The sequence below is a fragment of the Leptonychotes weddellii genome, chromosome 2, assembly GCF_054177405.1.
Source record: "Leptonychotes weddellii isolate Sample4059 chromosome 2, ASM5417740v2, whole genome shotgun sequence".
Taxonomy (NCBI): Eukaryota; Metazoa; Chordata; class Mammalia; order Carnivora; family Phocidae; genus Leptonychotes; species Leptonychotes weddellii.
This window is the reverse complement of record NC_138370.1, coordinates 53,464,548-53,479,971: the sequence shown is the minus strand read 5'-3', so window position 1 is coordinate 53,479,971 and position 15,424 is coordinate 53,464,548. Positions and strand designations below refer to the sequence as shown.

Below are 15,424 nucleotides of genomic sequence, written 5' to 3'. Positions count from 1 at the left end.
CAAAGAGACATGACTAAACTCCAATACAGAGTGCATTTCTGGTAGAGGATTAAAGTCAGAGCTCTGGAAAGATAATTATTACACTGCAGTCGAAGTACCAAGATGGTTAAGGATCCCGGGAATCATGAAAAGCTTAATGTTACGCAATTCAGTATGTGATGCCATGTCCCCCTAGCTTCTGCCACTGGATAAAAAAGATGCTATTTTGTTCCTTCTTTTTATTGTCAACCCTTTGGGGTGCCTGGCTGGCTCAGTCAGTAGAGCATGTGACTGTTGATCTCAGGGTTGTGAGTTCAAGCCCCACATTGGGCGTGGAGCCTACTTAAAATTTTTTTTTAATTTTAAACTAAAAAATAAAAATCTGTTCCTGGGGCACCGGGCTGGCTCACTCAGAAGAGCATGTGACTCTTGATCTTGGGGTCGTGAGTTCGAGCCCCAGGGTGGGTGTAGAGATTACTAAAAAAATTAAAAAATAAAAAGTTAGGGGCTCCTGGGTGGCTCAGTTGGTTGAGCATCTGCCTTTGGCTCAGGTCATGTTCCCAGGGTCCTGGGATCAAGTCCCGCATTGGGCTCCCCGCTGAGCGGGAGCCTGCTTCTCCCTCTCCCTCTGCCTGCCGCTCCCCCTGCTTGTGCTCTCTCTCTGTCTGTCAAATATGTAAATAAAATCTTTTTTAAAAAAAGTTACAAACAAAATCTTCTATTCCTTCTCACACATCTCCTACCCTGACAGGCGAATCAGGCAGCAGGAGAAGGGATTAGTGGATCATGTTATCAAGAATGAAAGAACTGGACATTTTGCAAGATTGTGCTCACACTGAATGTCATTTGCCAGCCATTGTTGTCTCAACCTAAATGTAATTTAAAGTGTAGTAGAACGGCCATTAGTAGTGAAAGTCAGGGCTCCCAGCTGGCTCAGTCAGTAGAGCACACGACTCTTGATCTTGGGGTCGTGAGTTCAAGCTCCACGTTGGGTGTAGAGATGGCTTAAAAAGGGGAAAAAAAGAAATAATAAAAGCTGACATTTTGTTTGCTAGGCCCTGTACTGAGTGCTTGACCTGCATTCTCATTTATTCTTCACCCCTTTCCTACTAGACTTGGTCTCTATTACCAGAGAAGAAATCTTAAACACACAGTTAACATGAGCTAAAATTTGCACCCAGTTTTTCTAATGGAAGATTATGAGGCTCTTAACTATTATATTATACTGTCTCTATTGAAATAAAATGGGATATCAAAAAATTAAAATAAATGAAAAGAGGAGGAAATAGTAAAATACATGAGACGTTATTCACATTCTTTTAAAAAACACATTTCATTTTCTTTTTTTTTTTAAGATTTTATTTATTTGACAGAGAGAGACACAGCGAGAGCAGGAACACAAACAGGAGCAGTGGGAGAGGGAGAAGCAGGCTTCCGCTGAGCAGGGAGCTCCATGCGGGGCTCGATCCCAGGACCCTGGGATCATGACCTGAGCCAAAGGCAGACACACCTAACGACTGAGCCACCCAGGTGTCCCTTTTTTTAAAGGTTTTATTTATTTGTCAGAGAGAGAGCACAAGTGGAGGAAGGGTAGTGGGAGAAGCAGGCTCCCCGCTAAGCAAGTAGCCCGATGTGAGACTTGATCCCAGGACCCCAGGATCATGACCCAAGCCGAAGGCAGATGCTTAACCGACCGAGTGACCCCGGCGTCCCATCACTTTCATGTGAAATATGCAGATGATGTTTCCTGTCACATGCACAAAATGTCACTGTAAATGATGTCAATAAAACATTTTCTACACCACAGCTCAGCATTGGGGAACTATGGTGCCCACCGAGGACAGCTATTACAGATGGTTTGGAGGAGGTGAAGACTCTTTAAAAGAAAAAAAAAGAGTTGAGCTTCTTGAAAGTACCTGAGACCAGAATAGTACAGGTGGTCTTAACAAGCATTTCAAGTAGTTAAGAGAGGTACAAAGTTGTTTGTTGTGCTGTTTTTTTAAAGTTAATGTTTGTTGACCGTTTTGTGACAATAGCCAAGTTTATTTCAAAATGCTTTACTCAATTACACTGACTAGAAGAGCATTTTAAAGAGAAATTATAGACCTATATGTTTAAGTACAATCCATGAAAATACTGAAAAAGTAATAAGGACATCAATATAAACATTTTGGAAGCTAGTTCTTTGCCTTATATGTAACTATAACTCCCCCCGCCTGGGGGTGGGGGGGGTGGGGGGGTGGAGCTATCTGGGAAGATTAAAAAAAAAAAAAACCTGCATGAATGTCTTGACTATACCTCCTCCCTGTCCCTTAAAATAATGGAAATAAGATTAACTCTTTTTCCTCTTGCATCTATACAGATCCATATTAGTCCTAAAAAGTGATAAGCACCCTATCATTTTAAAATTCTCTAAGATGGGATGACTGGGTGGCTTAGGCAGTTAAGTGTCTGCCTTGGGCTTGGGTTGTGATCTCAGGGTCCTGGGATTGAGCCCCGAGTCAGGCTCTCCCCTCAGCAGTGAGTCTGCTTCTCCCTCTCCCTCAACCTCTGTGATCTCTCTCGCTCAAATAAATAAATAAAATCTTTTCTAAAAATTCTCTAAGTTTATAGGGTGCTTGGCTGGCTCAGTTGGTAGAGCACGTGACTCTCTTGATCTCAGATTGTGAGTTCAAGCCCCACATTGGGTGTAGAGATACTTAAAATCTTCAGGGGCGCCTGGGTGGCTCAGTCAGTTAAGCATCAAACTCTTGATTTTGGCTCAGGTCATGATCTCAGGATCATGAGATTAAGCCCTGAATCGGGCTCCGTGACCTAGCATGGAGCCCGTTTAGGATTCTCTCTCTCCCCCTCTCCCTCTGCCCTTCCCCTTCCCTCTCTCTCAATCCCTCTCTAAGAAAATTAAATTAAAATAAAATCTTCAAAAATATATATATTTTTTTAATTTTCTAAGTTTATATGAAAATTACTTTTCACATGTAAATTCCATAGAAAGAAATGGCTGGGAAGAGTAATGGTCAGAGAAGAAGGCCAGCAATTCAGTTAAGTCTGAATTCATCCCTCGCATGCCCCACCCACCACACACACTAAGTACTTTTGACTTGTCCATCTCAATATATAGTCAATATAGGGGCACCTGGGTGGCCCAGTCCGTTTAGCATCTGCCATCGGCTCAGGCCATGATCCCAGGGTCCTGGGATCGAGCCCCACATCGGGCTCCTTGCTCGGTGGGGAGTTTGCTTCTCCCTCTCCTTCTCCCTGTCCCTCTGCCGCTCCCCCGGCTTGTGCTCTCCTGCTCTCTCTCTCTGTCAAATAAATAAATAAAATCTTTAAAAAATATATGTGTATATAGTCAATATATTCTGATAAGATCTCTTTTAATGAGAATGAAACTAACACCAGCTACACCAAAAAAACACATTTATCTTATGCTAGGACAAAGAAAAACAGAAACAGCTTTGCAATTGAGCAATGTTGTGGAGTTAAATAAAGTCAGTCTAGTAGGTTCTTGTTTCATGATTTAAGATTTAATTCAGAACTTTATTTTTTATACACAAATGGAAACTAGTGAGAAGTCGAATGCTGGTCTTCTATGAGTCTGAGCACCAATTTTAATTAACTGGAAACCATTAACAGTCCTCTCTTTATTCCTTTACTGTCTTTTTTAAAAATTTTTTTCAAGAATTTATTTATTTATTTGAAAGAGAGAGCATGTGCGCACATGAGCAGGGGGGAGGAGCAGGAAGAAGAAGACTCCCTGCTGAGTGGGGAGCCCCATGCAGGGCTCGATCCCAGGACCCTGAGATCATGACCTGAGCCAAAGGCAGCCACTTAACCAACTAAGCCACCCAGGTGCCCCCTTTGACTGTACTTTCTACTCAAAATCTGGATTCTTTCCAAAAGGAACTCCATTAATTGAGGGGAATCTTTCCTAAATTTTTGTTTCTCTATAAGTAAATATCACATATTACCCTAATTTGGAATAATGCAATTTCATAGCAGAATATTTATTTTCTCTATGAATCATTTATTTATTTATAAGTTATTCTGAGCTCTCATTTAAAAAAAAAAAGGGGAAAACATCTAGAAACCAGGCACAATTTTTTTAGGGCTATTCATTACAGGACAAAATTTAGCTAGAGAAGCATTCCCATGCTATTACTCTAAAGTACAGAATGAGAACAAATTAGTCATCAAATGTGTAAAGTGACATTTTCATTAGGATACAGGGCAACATGAGAATGAGCAGAATAGGGGAAAAAAATTTTTTTTCAAAAAAAGGAATACTCCAAAATATGAATAGCAACTGCCTCTAAGTGGTAATATTATGAGTCCTTTTTTTCTTGCTCCTTGCACTTTTTCTATACTCTAAGCCTTATTAAATTTGACAAGGGTACATAAAGATCAAGGACTCAAAATTCCAAAATCATAACGAAGGAGGTTTAGATGTTATTGATCAGGACTCATAGTGCCAAGCTAGTGAGGTAAGTTACTGTCATATGTCCCATATGCGACCCTTCTGTTAGCGCAGGCAACTTTCACGGAGAATGAGACCAGCAGTTTTGCCAACATGATAAAATAATAATTAAGTTCAAATACTTCCTTGTGTTTAAACCCTAAGATTTCAGAGGAAATAAAAATAATATGAAAGGGCCTTTTCGATACCCCTTCTGTGGTTTATTATCGGAAAGCCTGGACATGGTTTTGAAACCAAAGTAATCGATTCCTTCAGACCTAAGTGTTTTAGTTTCTCAGGGTTTACAAAAATCCCTGAAATGGGTACTATTAATCTAACTTGTAGAGTACATAGATTGAAGCTTTATACATTTGCATAAATTAAATGTACCAGTCATTAATCCAGAGCTGACCTTTGTCACTTGGGGGTTGTTTTCGGCTTCTCTGGACACAAAGGGAGTGGACAGTATATTTGAATGACTCCCTTTGTCTGGCATTTTGTGATCCACCAGACAGGTCTTCAGCATACAATGAGGCAGCTCTGGGCTGTATTTTCTCTTCTGTGTGGACAGTGACAGAGTACTCTTGCGGGATTTAACCCTTACCTTAGTCTGGAAGCCGTGCAAATTAGATGCTTTCACAAAGTAAGAAAAATAACTTCCCAACTACATTACAATATAAACATTTTCCCCTGAACTTAATGCAGTTGAGTCATAAAAATGGTTTGTAGCATGGGTGGTCAGAATATAAAAGCACATACAAAGAAGATGGAATCTATTCTGGAAAATATCATTTCCCAATCTGGTAAAGGCCTTCAAAAGGCAGCTATTTTTTGAAGAAATGTTAAATTACATTCTGTTTGTTCTTTATTTTTCAACGCTTCTTTGCTTTATGATTACTAAAAATAAATCAGTTCCCTTGTATATAGTGCAGACACTGCATGTATAAAGTGCATGCATCACTTTTTTCTATTTTGCTACTTGGAGTTAGGTGTTTGGGACTTACAAAGGTTAACATTTATGAACACAGGTGAAGGTATTATCATGCAGTATTAAAGCAAAAGTCAAGGGGTTTCCTGCGGTGACAACAGTCTTCAAATTCCTCTTCTCCACAACAAAAATGCACTTTGGAGTTCCTGTGGTAAAGCTTGGGTGTTCAAGTCTGACTGACAGGGTAAACACAGAATAGCAGATGGCAGGACTCCTGTAGAGAATGTCTTTGCATTCCTTAGCCATCAAGTACATATTGAGTACTTACTATGTACCACACATTCCTCTAAGGTCTACGGATAGAATGAGCACAGAAGACAAGATCCCTACTTTCAAAGAATTTATATTCTAGTGGGGAGAGACCATCAAATGAATAAATAAATTTAAGATTGCATTAAATGTGCCAAAGATAAGAAAACAGGACAATATGAGAGAATATAAGTAAAGGGAGTGGCAGAGAGCACAAGGAAAAGCTATTTTACAGAAGGAAAAAGTTTTCCTTGACCCTCTTAGTGTCCCTGGCTGGGTCTGAACATTGAAGTGACAGAGTAACAGGAGAAAAGCATGTAAATTTATTTAATGTAAGTTTTACATGACATGGGAGCCTTCTGAAGAAAATGAAGAACCAAAGAAACAGGTACTTCTATGTTAGGTTTGATGAAGAGTGGACAGTCAGGTAGATATGTGACAGGGTAGAGTATGAGCTACGTTTAAACTGGGGGAAATTTTAGGAAGGCCTATTTGTTCAGATTTTTCTTGGGGCCCCACTGACTTAGGAGATAAGGATGCACCTTTCCTCTAGGTATAGGAAGGGCACCTCTCACATAAGCTCTTTATCACCTATTTCATGAGATACGGGAAGAGGGAACGTCAGAGTGAACTTCCTTCTTCGCTATTTTCTCAAACTCCTTCAGCTTAAGATATTTGGTATGCCAGGTGACATATTTTGGGGTATAATGTCTTAAACCCCATCACTATCCATGTGAAGTTCTGAAGAAGAGATTGCTGAGAAAGGGAGACAGCAGGTGCAAAGACCTGAGCCAAAGGCAGATGCTTAACCCCCTGAGCCACCCAGGCATCCCAAGGCATGGGACTCTTGATCTCGGGGTTGTAAGTTCGAGCCTCACTTTGAGTGTAGAGATTACTTAAAAATAAAAATCTTTAGAAAGCATATTTGCTGTTAAGTCTTTAGCTGAAGTTAGACCATGAAGTCATGTTGGCGTTCTTATTTATGAATCAGTGCATCCTATCTATTATGTACTTGAATAACACCACTTAGTAATGCTATTTATGTTGAAAATATTAGGTCTCTACGTGTATTCAAGAGGGGCTGGCTAGAATCTGATCAACACTCACTCCCAGGTGGAAGAAGGAAAAATCATTGGTGTGGGAATAAAAAACATATTACCTTTCACTAATCCACCATAGTGGGACTGTAAGCGCAGGACAAAATTTGCTAACACAGATCATCATGACAGTTTGAGAGATAGTTTATGCAAACCACACCTAGCGTTATCCATACTTCATTTTTAATCTGTAGGTAGCATTGAGAAATCATTAAAAGTAAATGGTCTCCAGAAAGATAGAAGAGAAAGCCAACTCTTTAGTAATTCTGCCTTGAGATTCCCCCCCATTTTATTGATTGAAATGAAATGATTAAAAAAAATGAAACTAAAAAGGAATCTGAGAAACAGAACAGGGATTCAGCAGAAAACAAAGTGAAGAGGTCGATCACCTTTGTCAATTTTATTTTTTTTAAGTGAGGTCTTAAAGAAAATAACACTCCATTGTCCTCTGCTACTATCAGGAGGAAACATTGATATGTTAACAACCCTCTCTGCCTCTCTTGTTGAGGTGTGATTAGATGACTAGCAAAGTAATTTAAAAACTTAAAATTGTTTCCATGAGGTTGTAACTCCAGCTCCATAACATCCTTAAATCCATTTAACTTGCTATGGCTTTTGGGTTACATTTTACCAAGAGCAATCATGTTGTATGGTAACTACATTTGCAAAACAGATTTTCCTAGAACTAAACAAATACAGACTCCACCGAAATTCCTTCACAGGCAAGCTCTCTCCTTTTAGCCTCCTCTTTGTCCTGGTGCCTCTGCTCTTTCTCTCGTTACATCTTCCCATTCTTCCCTTTTACTTCACACTTTAGTCTTTTCCTTTTCAAATGACCAGATTGCCATAAACATTTTTCCTTCACACACACACAACACACACAAACTGCATCTGCTGCTGATTGGCTTCTTCCAAAAAGGACAAAGGGTCAAGTTAGAGAAGCCATTCCTCAGTTTGTTTCTAGAGATTTGGCAGACTGGCTGAAATCAGTAGAAGTGACTGTCATTACAACTCTGCAGACAATTAAGTAATTGGATCCATATGTGCTGGCTTACAAGATTTTAAAAAGAAGTTAACTTCACAGTGGAGTTCTGATCTCAGTAAGAAAGGGTGCAGAAATAAAAGGACACACCTATAATTATTCATCTAGTTTACTTCTTACCAAGTTAGTATACCAGTCTTTTATAGAGAATTTGTATTCATCCTATAACAGCTTTTTGTGCTTGTCTTATAGAGGAATTGGATGTTTTAAAGTATTCATGAGAAAGTACTAGCCTAACCTAAATAATTAAATTTCTTTAAGTACATGCCTACATATTCTATAACTCTCTAACCATTATATTTCTAAAAATAACATTTGACCAGGAGTTTAGCAGAGTCAGAAATCCAGGATGATTTGTTCACTGGAAGACAAGTGCGTTAATAAGACATAACATTCAAATAAAGCTTTATTAAAAATACAAAATTATTTTCACTGTAAATACTTAAGGAAACTTCACCAAGTTTAACATATGACAAGGATTGTTTTACTCCTGCATCTGTGGAGAAGTAGTTAGCAACTGAGAACAGCAACTCTGTGGTGTCCCTGCCTGGAAATGCTAGGTGTGTTGTTGACTCTCTGCATAACCTTGGAAAACCATCTCATTCCTCTATACCTACGTTGAGCAGAAGAGGGTTGTTATGAAGATTAAGTCAGTTAATTCAAGTAAAGTTCCTACAATGCTTGGCATATAGCAGGGGATACAGAAAGGATCTTTCCCGTTAAACTTGCTTCTAACAAGAACCGTAACCGGGGCATGTTTGTTCTGTCATTAACTTGCTTTGGTTTCGGCAAGCCATCGGATGCCAGTTTTCTCACTGAGAGAAAGAGAGCAGATTGGACTTCATTTCTTTCTTTCTTTCCTTTTTTATGGACTTCATTTCTAACATTCCTCCTAGATCTCTTTCCAGGACTTTTATCAGACTTCAAAAGCACATAAACTGGTTTACATATTGGTGTGTGTGTGTAATATGGGCTCAACAAATCTAAAACGGTCACAGTAATTGAGTGATTGATCACAAACATTTCCAGTTCAGGTGCCAAGTTTGGGGAATGCAGAAGTCACTACATAATATAAACAATAAAATACCCATTCCAGTCAGGGCAAGAGGCACGACAGAGAACCGTATCCAACATTCTTATCAAATAGCCCATGTCGGCACTTCGCGTAGTAAGGGAGCTGGAAATTATTCTGGACTGGTTATCGGGAAGACAGTCAGGCAAAGTGTGGCAGTGCTAAACAACTGGGCTGAGCATCCTGGGATAACATTAATTGGACTGGATTCTCTGAGAAAGAAAAATGATATTTTGCAGCATACTACTAGGGAGTGAAATAAGGGTCAGGGTTGAAAGGATAAAATACTTGGAAATTGATCAACAAAAATTTCTGTACTTTGTCAACCACACATCAGTTAGTATGATACCACCCTACTGTTCTATTTGAGACATGGATGCTCTGGGCTTACATTTTTTCTTTCTCATAAACTGCAACAAAATCTCTGCATATGTGAAGTGTTCATTTTATGTTTATTAAATAAATTAATGAACCCTCTTAAATTTTCAGCCAAAGGAAATTAAAGTAGAGCCAAAAGCTGGGGTTTCAGAGAACTTAAGATTCTGTAAATTTAAAGTCTAAATGCCGCACTTTTTAAATGAAGGATCTGACAAAAAACTTGGCCAAAACCATATGACTTAGTGACAGGAACCAGGACTAAAACTTCAAGTTGCCTGTCTCCCACGGTCATGCTATTTCCATGACACCAAACTATCTTCATTTTTTTGGTGTTGAGCAAAATTATCACAAGCCAAGTTTCTAATCTGTCGGTTTAATGTTGCACTTTAGACCACTCAAGCTTTAGGGTTCAAAAAACTTTCAAAATTCCATAATCTCAAAGTGTTAAATACACCCTTAAAGAATTCTAACACAAGGTTTACTAGCAGTTTTATATCATATATATAATGCATCCAATAAACAGTAACTGTTGCTTAGGAGTTACTATGAAAATTCCTGAGACATTTTTATAAAAATGAGCATATAAGCAAGGTTAAAAGTAGGGGTAGAGAAGATAAACCCAAAATGTCTTACTTTTTATTTATTTTTTTAATTTCTTTTTTGTTAAGATTGTATTTATTTATTAGAGAGAGAGAGAGGGAGGAGGATCAGAGGGAGAGGGAGAAGCAGACACCCCGCTGAGCTGGAGCCAGATGTGGGGCTTGATCCCAGGACCCCAAGATCATGACCTGAGCCAAACTCTGACGCTTACCTGACTGAGCCACCCAGGTACCCTCACTTATTTTTTTTTTAAGAAAGAAATACTACTAAGTGGGATCTCTTCTATGTCAATTAAATAATTTTTACCTAATTTGGTTTTCGTCAGAAAAATATGTACAGATCACCAATATCCTTTATTATGTACCATAATAACAAATGTCCTCTTGGTGCCATTTGGTCAACCACATTAACCCAGTAAATAAGAATCACCATAATAATGTAGGGGGCTATCTGGATGTTCCAGACATGTTGCCACCTCTATTACTTTTGTACATGATATAATTGAGAGTCTTCTACATCCATGACCATGTTACTTTTTTCTGGTTTGCCAGGCATATGAGGATTAGGAAGATATCTGTACTCTCAAAAGTGTGTGTGGTTTTTTTTTGTTTCTGGTTATGTTTTTGTTTTTGTTTTTTTTTTTGAACTTATGGTTTCTTGTGAAAATATATATTTTGGCTCAGATATTAGCTTGATGCAGCATTTATGATCAGTAATGTTTTTTCAACCAACACATATGCCCAAGAAGATCCTGGGAAAATGTTTGAGTGAGCATTGTACTGAATACATGTTTTGCCACACTCGATATTCTAAATTAATACATTTGATATGTTCAACATGTCTAATTCACCATTTCCTCTAAGTAGGGAGAATGCCAATTTTGGTCACACAAATTTTCAAATGAAAATTTTTTTATTTAATATATGATTTTGTTTTTCTATAATTTTGGTTGTTAACTCCTCTTCACTGTTAATGTGGGGCCCAAGAATGGCAGTAAATAATTAAGGGAGGCCCGGGAGAACAAATGTGGGGAATGAAAACAAAAAGCATGGTGGGATTGATCTAGACCCAGAAGTGGTTAAAATGGAACTTAAGGTCAAAAGAAAAATGTATACCAAAACCAGATGTCAATCAACAAATTGGTCCAAAATCCAGCAAGAATCAGAAAGCAGAGAAGTGGAAAAAAAGGAAAACTAGGATGAAATAGCTGAAATCTAGGCAAGGTATTAGGAAAAGTAGTCAACACCATCCAAGCAACCAGGAATCCAAGAGGAAACACTCGTGGGAAGATAAACTCTCATTGAAGCCATAGTCTGTCTCCACCAGGAATGGTTTTAAATGTTTCCATCCGTGGGCAGGAGCTAATTCCACCACAAAGAGAGACAGGTGGTTAACCAGGAATCAAGAGCAGACCCTGATACTATTAAGATCTGCTTTACTACACTAGGACACTTAGAGAGGAATTTTACTAATTCATTTATTTAACAATAAGTTAAATGGGGTGCCTGGTTGGCTCAGTAGGCCGAGCATGCAACTCTTGATCCTCTGGCGGTGAGTTCAAGCCCCACCCAAGTTGAGTGTGGAGCCTACTTTTAAAAAAAGAAAAAAAAAAAACAGTAAGCTATATAATGAAGACACAGCAATGAAGAAAACAGACAAAATTTCCTACCCTCAAGGAGTTAACACTCTATAGGTTATAGGACTATAGTTACAGAACACAGCTTTTCAGACTTGAAAGACACCTTGTTCTATCTTTATCTAGATCAATCTCCATAAACTACCATTCTAGTATTGCTCTAATTAATTCCTGAACTTGTTTCATTTCTTTTTCTTTTCACCTTTTCCAGGTGGATATTTTTCACATTTTCATGTTCTTTATTCCAGTATTCACTCTGGAGCCATACTGGTTTTAAATTCTCACCCCTTTATTTATTTTTTTAATATCTCATGACTTCTATATTTAATATTTCTAGGTTCTGGAGAAGACATCAAAAGGTGAAAGAACAAGTCTCTCCACTCAAGGAGTTTTTATTTCTGCAGACGTTCATATGTCTTCAAGAAACTGTCAGACCAGGATGAATGTACTATGGCCCACAAGGGAGGCATTAAGTGCTACGGTGGTGAAAAGGCTATGATAACTAAAGGAAATTTTCCAGATCCCCAGAAGAGAACTGAAATCACTTTCAGTTGGCAGGAATCAGAAAATGCTTACGGAGGAGACCTAATGAATTTATTTTTAAAAGTTAAATGAAATTAGATAAAATTTAATAAGCATTAAACTTAAGAGTGGGGACTATGTCTGATTCTTCATTTTATCCCTCATATCTAGAACTGGAGCCCAGAACCTAGTGGTAATTTAATTAATCAAAAAATATTTGTTGGACTGATCTTGAATAATTGAATTAAACCCTAAACAATGAGTAGGACTTCAATTAAGTAACACCGGGACGCACAGAGCTGGTCTTTCCAAAGAAAAGACACCTACAGCATGAGAAAAATAAGGAAAGAGGAAATTGCTAGCACAGAGTAATCCATCCTAATTTGGGTGGATGAAAGTTTTCACAGAAAAAGCCCTATTTGAAAGTTGAATGATTTTACATGAAACACACAAGTTGCAGTGCTGTGGTGAAAATTGGAGTCTGATATCAGGAAGATGTACAATGAGAAGGTGGTGAGAGAGTAGAACAATCAGGGTGGATTCTTTATTTCAGACTTCTGGCTGAATGGGAGATGAATGAAATTGGGCAGGGAGAGAATTTTTATGTTAGAGAGAGTACATTCGTAGGGAGAGAAAGAGAGAGAGAAGGAAATATGAAGATGCAAGTGGAAAAGAAGGCAAAATAGATGGGGCAGGAACTCTTAGGACACATGAAGGCACAGGATCAAAATCAAAGGAGTGAGAGATCCAGGACTAGATAGACACAAGCCTCACCTTGGCTTTGCTATTAGCTATTTAATTTGATCTGGAGCAGAACACTGAATTCTGAGTTTGTTTTCTCATCTGTAAAATGGAGATGAAACGTAAATCATCAGAGTATGATGTCTAAAAAAAATAACTTTTGTTAAATACTTGGCATACATAGCATGCCACTATAAAAATAAGTATGTTTTTGGTGGAATCATACAGACCATACATCTGCTCATAGAATATATGAATATAGATAAGTGTATTGGTTTCCTAGGGCTTCTATAGTTCTTTTTTTTTTTAAGATTTATATATTTATTTTAGAGAGACAGAGAGAAAGAGAGTGGGGGGGGGAGGGGTAGAGGGAGAAAGAGAGAAACTTGAGCAGACTCCCCACTGAACGTGGAGCCCAAAGCTGGGCTCCATCTCAGGAGCCTGTGATCCTGACCTGAGCCGAAATCAAGAGTCGACCACTTAACCGACTGAGGCACCCAGGCACCCTGGTTCCCTAAGGCATCTATAACAAAGTACCACCAACTGGATGGCTCAAAACAATAGAAATTTATTATCTCACCATTCAAGAGGCCAGAAGTCCAAAACCGAAGTGTCAGCACATTTGATTCCTTCTTGGGGGATCAGAGGGAGAATATGTTCTATGCCTCTCTCCTAACTTTTGGTGGTTGCTGGCAATCCTTGGTGTTCCTAGGCTTATAGCAACATAAATCCAATCTCTGCCTCTGCTGCAACATGGCCTTCTCCCTGTGTGTCCCTGTGTGTTCCTGTTGTCTCTCCTTTTTCTTATAAGGACTCCAGTCATGTTGGATTTAGAGCCCACTCCAGTACGATCTCAGTCTTAACTACTTACATGTGCAAAGACCCTCTTTCCAAACAAGGTCACATTCTGAGATTCCAGGTTGGCATGAATTTTGGGGGGACACTATTCAATCCAGTACAAGAAGTATGTTCCTAACTTATCCTTACTTTTGTAATGTCTTCAAGAGGCCATTAACATAAGAACCAGGCTTTGGGCCTTAGGGGGGAAGAAAGCAAAATGGCTGAGAGCTCAGTTCATGAACTTTGAATTCCTTCTATTCCTCTTCCCAATTGTGTAGCCTTGGAGACCACATCCTCTTTAGTTGATAATTTTCTCATCCAATAAACAGGGAGTAGTACTTCAAAGTGTTTCGGGGAGGACTAAGTAAAGTAATATAAGTAATGCACTTAGTCTGGTACCTGGCCCAGAAGGACAGTGCTTTGCTCACTCAAAGGAGCCTAACCTGTGCTGTAGGTGGGGTGGAAGTGGGGTTTCTGTTCACATAAACAAAGATGATTCATCCTTTTCATCTAGTTGCCAGCTACAAGCACTGTTTGCAGAGCCATTTGCATTGTTTTCACTAATCATTTTGCTACTGAGATTTCTCCATGTCTGGTTATTCAATACTAACATGAATGATTTACCACCATTGGTGACCCACATTCCTTAAAAATGCTGGGTCACATGTCATTGTCCTTCAATGTCTAGCATTTCAGTTGGCCCATCGACTTTATAACACTTTATTGCTGCATAACCCAAAACAACTGCTTAAATATAACCATCACCATCATCATCTTCTTCCTTAAGTTGTTTTGGAAAGAATACTATTTAAATATATAAATAAATAATGTCTTAAGTTTTGTAAATGTAATACCTTATCTTATAACTCTTACAGGTAGAAAACCTGGTATTTTATATAAATTTTTTAAAATAAGAAAATTGATGTTCAAAATAGTTACATGACAGAGTTTTTTTTTTTTCTTTTAAAGATTTTATTTATTTATTTGAGAGAGAGAATGAGAGAGAGAGAGAGCACATGAGACGGGGGAGGGTCAGAGGGAGAAGCAGACTCCCTGCTGAGCAGGGAGCCCGATGTGGGACTCGATCCCGGGACTCCAGGATCATGACCTGAGCTGAAGGCAGTCGCTCAACCAACTGAGCCACCCAGGCGCCCATGACAGAGTTTTTTTTTTTTAAGTAATCTCTACACACAGTATGGGGCTTGACCTTACAACCCTGAGATCAAGAGTCCCATGCTCTACCTACTTGAGCCAGCCTGACGCCCCAAAGTAGCTATATGACAAATACAACACTTCATTGTATCCTGATCGATGGAGATGTCATATAACTATATCTTCCACAGCGCGTGGCTTTTGTTGGCCATATTCTAGGAGTTCATTGTTTATCATCTGGTAATGAAATATAAACAATTTTAATCGATATATGCAGTCTGTGGTAGTCACTATTTTATCCTAAAGAAAACTCACTATTCTACCTTTGAATATACTTAAAGGTGGCCTGAAGTTATATTGTCAAAATCTATATTGGTCTCCTGTTGGTTTGCTTGATTTAACACTCCATTTTGTTAGCTTGTTGTTTTCTAATATGCTACACTAGAAGTTTGAAGGGGAAGTGACAATTTGAACAAACCCTTTGTTATTCATGATGCACTTTTATTTTTTATTTTTTACTACTTTTTAAAAGTTTATTTATTTTCAAGTAATCTCCACACACAGTGTGGGGCTCGAGCTCATGATCCCAAGATCAAGAGTCACAGCTCTTCTGACTGAGCCAGCCAGACTCCCCAATGCATTTTTTTTTTTTAAGATTTTATTTACTTGAGA

General features: G+C 38.6%; 1 non-coding gene across 1 annotated transcript; it reads left to right on the top strand.

Moving 5' to 3' along the window:
- The first annotated feature begins 239 nt into the window (after positions 1-239).
- On the top strand, positions 240-312 carry TRNAN-GUU (transfer RNA asparagine (anticodon GUU)). The gene has a single exon. It is a non-coding gene; the product is annotated as a tRNA-Asn (tRNA).
- The last annotated feature ends 15,112 nt before the right edge of the window (positions 313-15,424 follow it).